Genomic DNA, 6579 nt, shown 5'->3' on the forward strand with positions numbered 1-6579 from the left:
CTAGTATGCTAAACTAAGATGGAGAACATGGTAAACATTACACATGCTGAACATCAGGATGTTAACATTGTCATCGTAAGCATGTTATCATGCTAATGTTAGCATTTAGCTCAAAGCCTAAAATAGCACTTCACAGAGCTGCGAGCACGCCTGTGGACTCTCAGTTGTGTTTCTGTGTCTGTTGGCCCTGTAGATACTGCTTGCTTGTCTGGCTCTTTTTGCTTTTTTTACTTCTACTGTTTGTTTTACTTCCCTTCAGCGACTGATATCAGCAGCAACAAACAAACCGGGACACATTTAGACAGTTTATGTTTCGAAGTTTAATTTGGTTCTTATCAGGAAGTGATAATCTTTGTGCTTACCTGTGTGCAAATGCACAAATGTCAGCTTAACATTTGCCCGCCATGCTTCCCGTGAAATTATTTTCTCCGCATTTATCCCATCCTCGGTCTGTCGATCTTCCGTGGCAGACCAGGAGCGGTGGGCTGCCAGCTGCCAGTCGACACCGACGCCGGCGACCGGTAGGGTTGCCACCTTTGAGAAATGAAAATAAGGGACGCCCACCACAGCTCCTCGGGACCATGACCACCACGTTTTATTTTGTGCCACTGTTTGTAGTAAAGGGGTGATCAAGAAAGCAATTAGTCATACTTAAAGCTTGAAATGCTTTATTACCAGTGAACACATTCTTTATTGTGCAACATTGTTGCATATAAAGTGCTGTTAATTAGGCTACATAAAGCCGCAATTACATGCATTCCTATTTAACATACAATGAGGAAAATATATAACAAAGTGCCATATGCACACAATTTAGTTAGTGCACAATCAATTAGCCTAGTTAATGAGATAGATCAGATGTCATCCAAACAGTTAAACCACACTAATAAAAGAATTTATGTAAAGATCACTGAACACTGTATTCCTCAAAAATATAAACATTTTGACATAGATGACACAGAAAACTCTACAAACATTTTCAGTCTGGGAAACGATCCGAGCAGCAGCAAAGGGCAGTTTTCCCTGGTTAAACTCCAACAGACGCTTGAAGTTGAGGAAGATTCCCTGAGCTGTTTCAGGCCTCAGATAGCTGCAAATGTAGATTAAACCACTCAGTCGACGCTGATACTCATTATGAAAACATCAAGTGAAAGATTCTCCACGGCGTTAGGCTTCATGTTACCCTGGCATATTCCGCCCGGGTCCGATGGACGTCTGAAACATCAGACTGAAGGAGATGGGAGGTGCGAGGTCATTTCCTGTGGCGGGCAACTTGACCTTGTATTTCCCGAAGAGATCAGTCAGCTCCTGCTGCTGCTGGGTGTAGTTGTCCAACTGAAGGGAAAATGAGAGCAGTGAATTATTTAAAAATGTCATGTAACCATGAGTCTTGATACTTCTGTATGCTGTAATTTTAATGTTATGTTTTCAAGATCTGAAAAGTGCTTGAATTGAATAGTTAAATGTGTACGAACCCTGTAAATAACCCTGACTTAATTCAATAGCCTATTAAAATGTTGTGTTATTAAACATCAGAACTATATTGAGGAGCCAAAGTGTAATAGATGGAGAAATGAAGCATTATTGGTCTAAGCTTTAACAGTCACTAGAGTTGTTGTATCAACTAAAATTCAGTTGCTCTTGTTTAATCCTCCTGTTCTTACCCTCCTTTCGCCATCCAGGCAAGGGCGATGTACTGCTGCATAAACATCAGTGTTCCTGTTCTGCCATTATTTTTCAACGATCATGACACCAGACGAGATTTTAGGCTGAGCAGAGAGTCCCTGGCGGTGCTGCTGGGGCTTCTCCACCAGGAAAGGCCACACAGATGGGGTGCCACAATAGAGATCTTGGTCTGTCTCTTCTGGCTGGCGAGTGGGACATCCTCCAGTTGTGGTGGCAAGGGTGTTTGGGATGCCTCGCTCGCTCCACTGTTCACCGCATCATCCACTGAGTCACTGAGGAGGTGGTGGCCATTCGCCACAGGGTCATCTACCTCCCCAAGACCACAGAAGACCTGGCGGCAGTAACTCAGGGGTTTGCAGAGCTGGCAAGACACAGAGCTTTTCGAAAAGCTGCTGGAGCAATCGATGGCTGCCATGTGATGATCAAGCCTCCAAGGGTCCTGATGGTCACTGTTATCAGAACAGGAAACTGTTTGCTTCAATAATCTTGCAGCACCACCAGGGACTCCTGCTCAGCCTCAACTGTATACATGTTCTCTGTAAATCTGCAAATCTCTGTAAATAGTCATTTCATCTTTGTAAATATCTGTAAATCCATCCATTTTCTATGCCGCTTATCCCTTTCGGGGTCGCGGGGGGACCTCGGCGGGGTACACCCTGGACCGGTCGCCAGCCGATCGCAGGGCACATACACACACCATTCACACTCACACCTAGGGGCAATTTTAGAGTCACCAATTAACCTAATGAGCATGTTTTTGGTCTGTGGGAGGAAGCCGGAGTGCCCGGAGAGAACATGCAAGCTTCACACAGAAAGGCCCGAGACCTGGGAATCGAACCTGCGACCTTCTTGCTGTGAGGCACGCGCACTACCTGCTGCGCCACCTTGCAGCCCTATATCTGTAAATATCACAGAGAAAATAAGATAATTGTGTTGTCACTGAAAAGTAGTTCAAAAGTTTACTTATACTGTAAATAAGAAATGGAATAGATAATGTAGGTTATAAAATTTTAATTTAGAACACAATATTTTTAATTAACAATTTAAATCTAACACAGAACGTAATCAAACAGGAAAAAAAACATCAGCACCTGTTAATCATTTTTTGTCTATCTATCTATCTATCTATCTATCTATCTATCTATCTATCTATCTATCTATCTATCTATCTATCTATCTATCTATCTATCTATCTATCTATCTATCTATCTATCTATCTTACCAAGAACCAAGTCCGCTATGTTTATGTCTACGTAGTAGTGTCAGTCTAAGTGTAAAAATATTAAACATTCCGACTCAACGTGGTTTCCCCCGCTGCTTCTCTGACGTCAGCCAGCTCTCTCGCTCCTCTCCCCATTCGGTGAATTGAAAGTTTATTTCAACCAATCCAGAGTTAGTAATTGTTGCCGAAACATTAAAAAGGTGATCCAAAATGGTTTTTGTCGAGTTTTATTTTGTTTTTGATGCATTCGAAGAATTTTTTTTTTAAATGCTAAAATTACTGTTTTTTTGAATGGAGTCTGGTGGCTTTGGCGACAGCGCAACAACAGCTGTTTCTGCTTAAGCAAAACAGATCTTACTCATCAACAAAGAAGTATCTCTGTATGGATTCTTTCCATAATAATGTCAGACACTTATTTGTAGGGTAGCAAGGTTGCACAAGTGGTCACACTTGTCGCCTCACAGCTAGAAGGCCCCCGGAATCTGGCTGTGGGCGCTGGTGGCGTGTCCTCCACCACGCCTTCGGTGCCTGCTGCTCGAGGAAAAAAGGGGGCCTTTCTGTGTGGAGTTTGCATGAACCTAAGGTTTCCTCCTTAAATAACTCCCACTAAAAACATGCAAGAAGATCACCAAAGGAAGGAGAACCGAAGCACCGAAGGAGAACTGGTCCCCGGGCGCCGGCGTCGGCTGGCAGCTGGCAGCCCACCGCTCCTGGTCTGCGGCGGAGGATCGACAGACCGAGGATGGGATAAATGCGGAGAAAATAATCTCACGGGAAGCATGCACTGTATAAAAAAAAAAAAAAAAAAGATTAGGTGACCCGATTTAACTATGTCAAGTCATCTTGTTGCTTTGACTGAGTTCATTTGAGTCAACTTATAGTGTCAAGTTTTTCACACTTCAAAACATGAGTTCATGCAACATAGTCTGTTGACTCAACTTCCTGTATCAAGTAAGTTGAACTTTAAAATGTTATTTGAGATAACTTTAAGAGATGTTGAATTTATTTTATCAAGTTCCTACAACTGTGAATCAAGTTGGCTCAACATGGAATACATAATTGATACAACTTGCGATTTGTTGACTCAACTTTCTGTATCAAGTGATGTGGACTAGAAAACATTACTTAAGAGAACTAAAAAAGATGTCGGTTGAACTTATTTTATCAAGTTAGGGCAACATTATTATTTTTTCTCATGCTTTATTGCCAAGTTACTTGAGTTTACGGAAATTGCTAGATTTCAAAATTTTAAGCAAAATAATAACTACAAAGAATCTCCATGAGAATTAGACAAACTAAATATTAACCCAAGAAAAAATAGCTGAACAGACAATTCAATAAGGACCTTTATTTAACCCCCAACAAGTCCAACTTCAAGCAGCCTTGCTTCAAAATAAGTGTCAATGGATGTCGAGACATCAAAAAAGACCTTCCTTGGGACATATTAAAAAACAGCCCTTACACCCTCTAACACACTTTTGCTCACAAACTGAAATTACACTGTCCCACACATAAATAATAATAATAATATAATACATAAAAAGAAGCGCACCAATCCTTTGGGGAAAAAACAGTAACTCTCCGAGTTCAACAGAGTCCTTTCTGAGTGAATGTTCAGAGTTGCTGCAGTAAATTCAATTCAATTCAATTCAATTCAATTCAATTCAATATACCTTTATTTGTCACGCAAGGGGAAATTCCAATGTACAGCAGCACCAGTAAAGGATAGAATCAGGTAAAAAAACAGCAAGTATATACAAAAGAGTGTAATAAAAAGAAGCATTATATAAAAATAGGCATTATCAAATTATAAATTGTATTTGCAGACTGTTAGGTACAGGATGAATTGCACAGATTATTGCACCAGCTATTGCCCAGATTATTGTACAGATCATTTACAAATGATTTACAGATAAATGCACAGATTATTGCACCAGTTTTTGCCAAGATTATTGCACAGGTAATTTACAGATGATTTACAGATAAATTATCAAAAACTTACTTTCAGCAGTTCTTGTTATGTAGTCTGACAGCTGCAGGAAGGAATGACCTGCGATACCGCTCCTTCACACACTTTGGCTGTAGCATCCTATCACTGATGGAGCTCCTCAGTGCAGTGAGTGTGTGTTGGAGTGGGTGGGAGTCATGGTCTGTCATGGAGGACAGCTTGGCTGTCATCCTCCTCTCCCCCCCAAATTGCAAAGAGTCATAAAAACAAACAAAAAAATGTATCTGAGAAACTTGCTCAAAATGTTGAAAATGAAAACATTCAAACATTACTGAAATGTCCACTCTCTTGACAATTTCTCTATAACATCACATGGATTAGTGTTCCTCCAAACAGAGCAATAGAAATAAGTCAGAAAATGAAAACAAGGTGGACATATAATGGGCAATTAGTGTGCGTTGGTTCGGCGAGGAGAAACACTTGCAGGACCACCTCACTGAGGGGCAGTTGCCCCAAACAGCACAGCCTACACTGAAGTGAAGTAACCCTGTACAGAAAAAGAAAGAAAGAAAGAAAGAAAGAAAGAAAGAAAGAAAGAAAGAAAGAAAGAAAGAAAGAAAGAAAGAAAGATATACAACCATTATCAGCACAAAACACACTAAGTTCAGTTTCCTTATTGTGTATGTGTATTTTTAGATGTGCAAAATACTGTGCATTGCCACAAATCTCTGAAAAATTGCACAGTTCACAATTTAAAGCTTCCAGATTTTAATGTATCCTAACATGAAATAAACACGACTTTATTATAAAGTGGACACACTTGGCCATGTCACTCATCTGAATGGTAAGTGATTACATTGTAAAAACGAAGCCACATGGCACAGCACTGAGAAGACAGCGAGAAAAGAGAGCTTCTCATGAGTGATTTGTGTACTGTTACATTTTGTATCCATGGCAACGCACAGTGGTGGCAGCCATAGGCATAATATACGTAGACGCCTCATTACGTGCTGGAGCATAATCCAGCATCGCCGCCATATTGGGTGGGTCTCCGCTAGCACCAGAGCCAACCAAAGTCAACGTAAAGAGAGCAACTATGCCCCTATTTTATTTACTTATTTTATTTTATTTAGCTTCCCAGCCCCAGTTGCAAGTTTAACAGGGTAGTGTAAGACACTGGAATGACCTGGACCTTTAAAGCTTACTTTTCCAGGCCAATGAAATGCCGAGGTTCTCACCCTGTGAAATGCACATCGCCTCTCCTTAATCCTAAAAACACTCATTGTGAAAAACTTTCTCTCTGCTTATCTCTGGTTCTGGTGCACGGAGCGAAGGAAGCGTCAGTCAATGAGGCGTCTACGTATATTATGTCTATGGTGGCAGCTGCCAGATGGAGATCAGACCCGGGTTTTTTGGTCAATAGGAAAGGAGCTATATGCCGATCTCTAGCAGGTCGGCTAGCATTAAAAAACCCGCATCGACCCCGCTTATTTCATTGGGGAAGCGGCTCATAGTTACCGGGCTGACACGTTTTTTATAAAAATTTAAACTCGGTCGACCCGCTTTCAAACGCATAGAGCTCCTTTCCCACTGGCCAAAAAACCCACACGCAGCCGATGGGCTGCGTGGCCGTTCACCCCCACTACTACGCGTTGCCATGGATACAGAGTGTAACGGCACATCTGAAAACAATCACCTATAACTACGTGTTTATACAGCATCT

Source organism: Chaetodon trifascialis, chromosome 14 (assembly GCF_039877785.1).
Source record: "Chaetodon trifascialis isolate fChaTrf1 chromosome 14, fChaTrf1.hap1, whole genome shotgun sequence".
In the NCBI taxonomy this organism is placed as follows: domain Eukaryota; kingdom Metazoa; phylum Chordata; class Actinopteri; order Chaetodontiformes; family Chaetodontidae; genus Chaetodon; species Chaetodon trifascialis.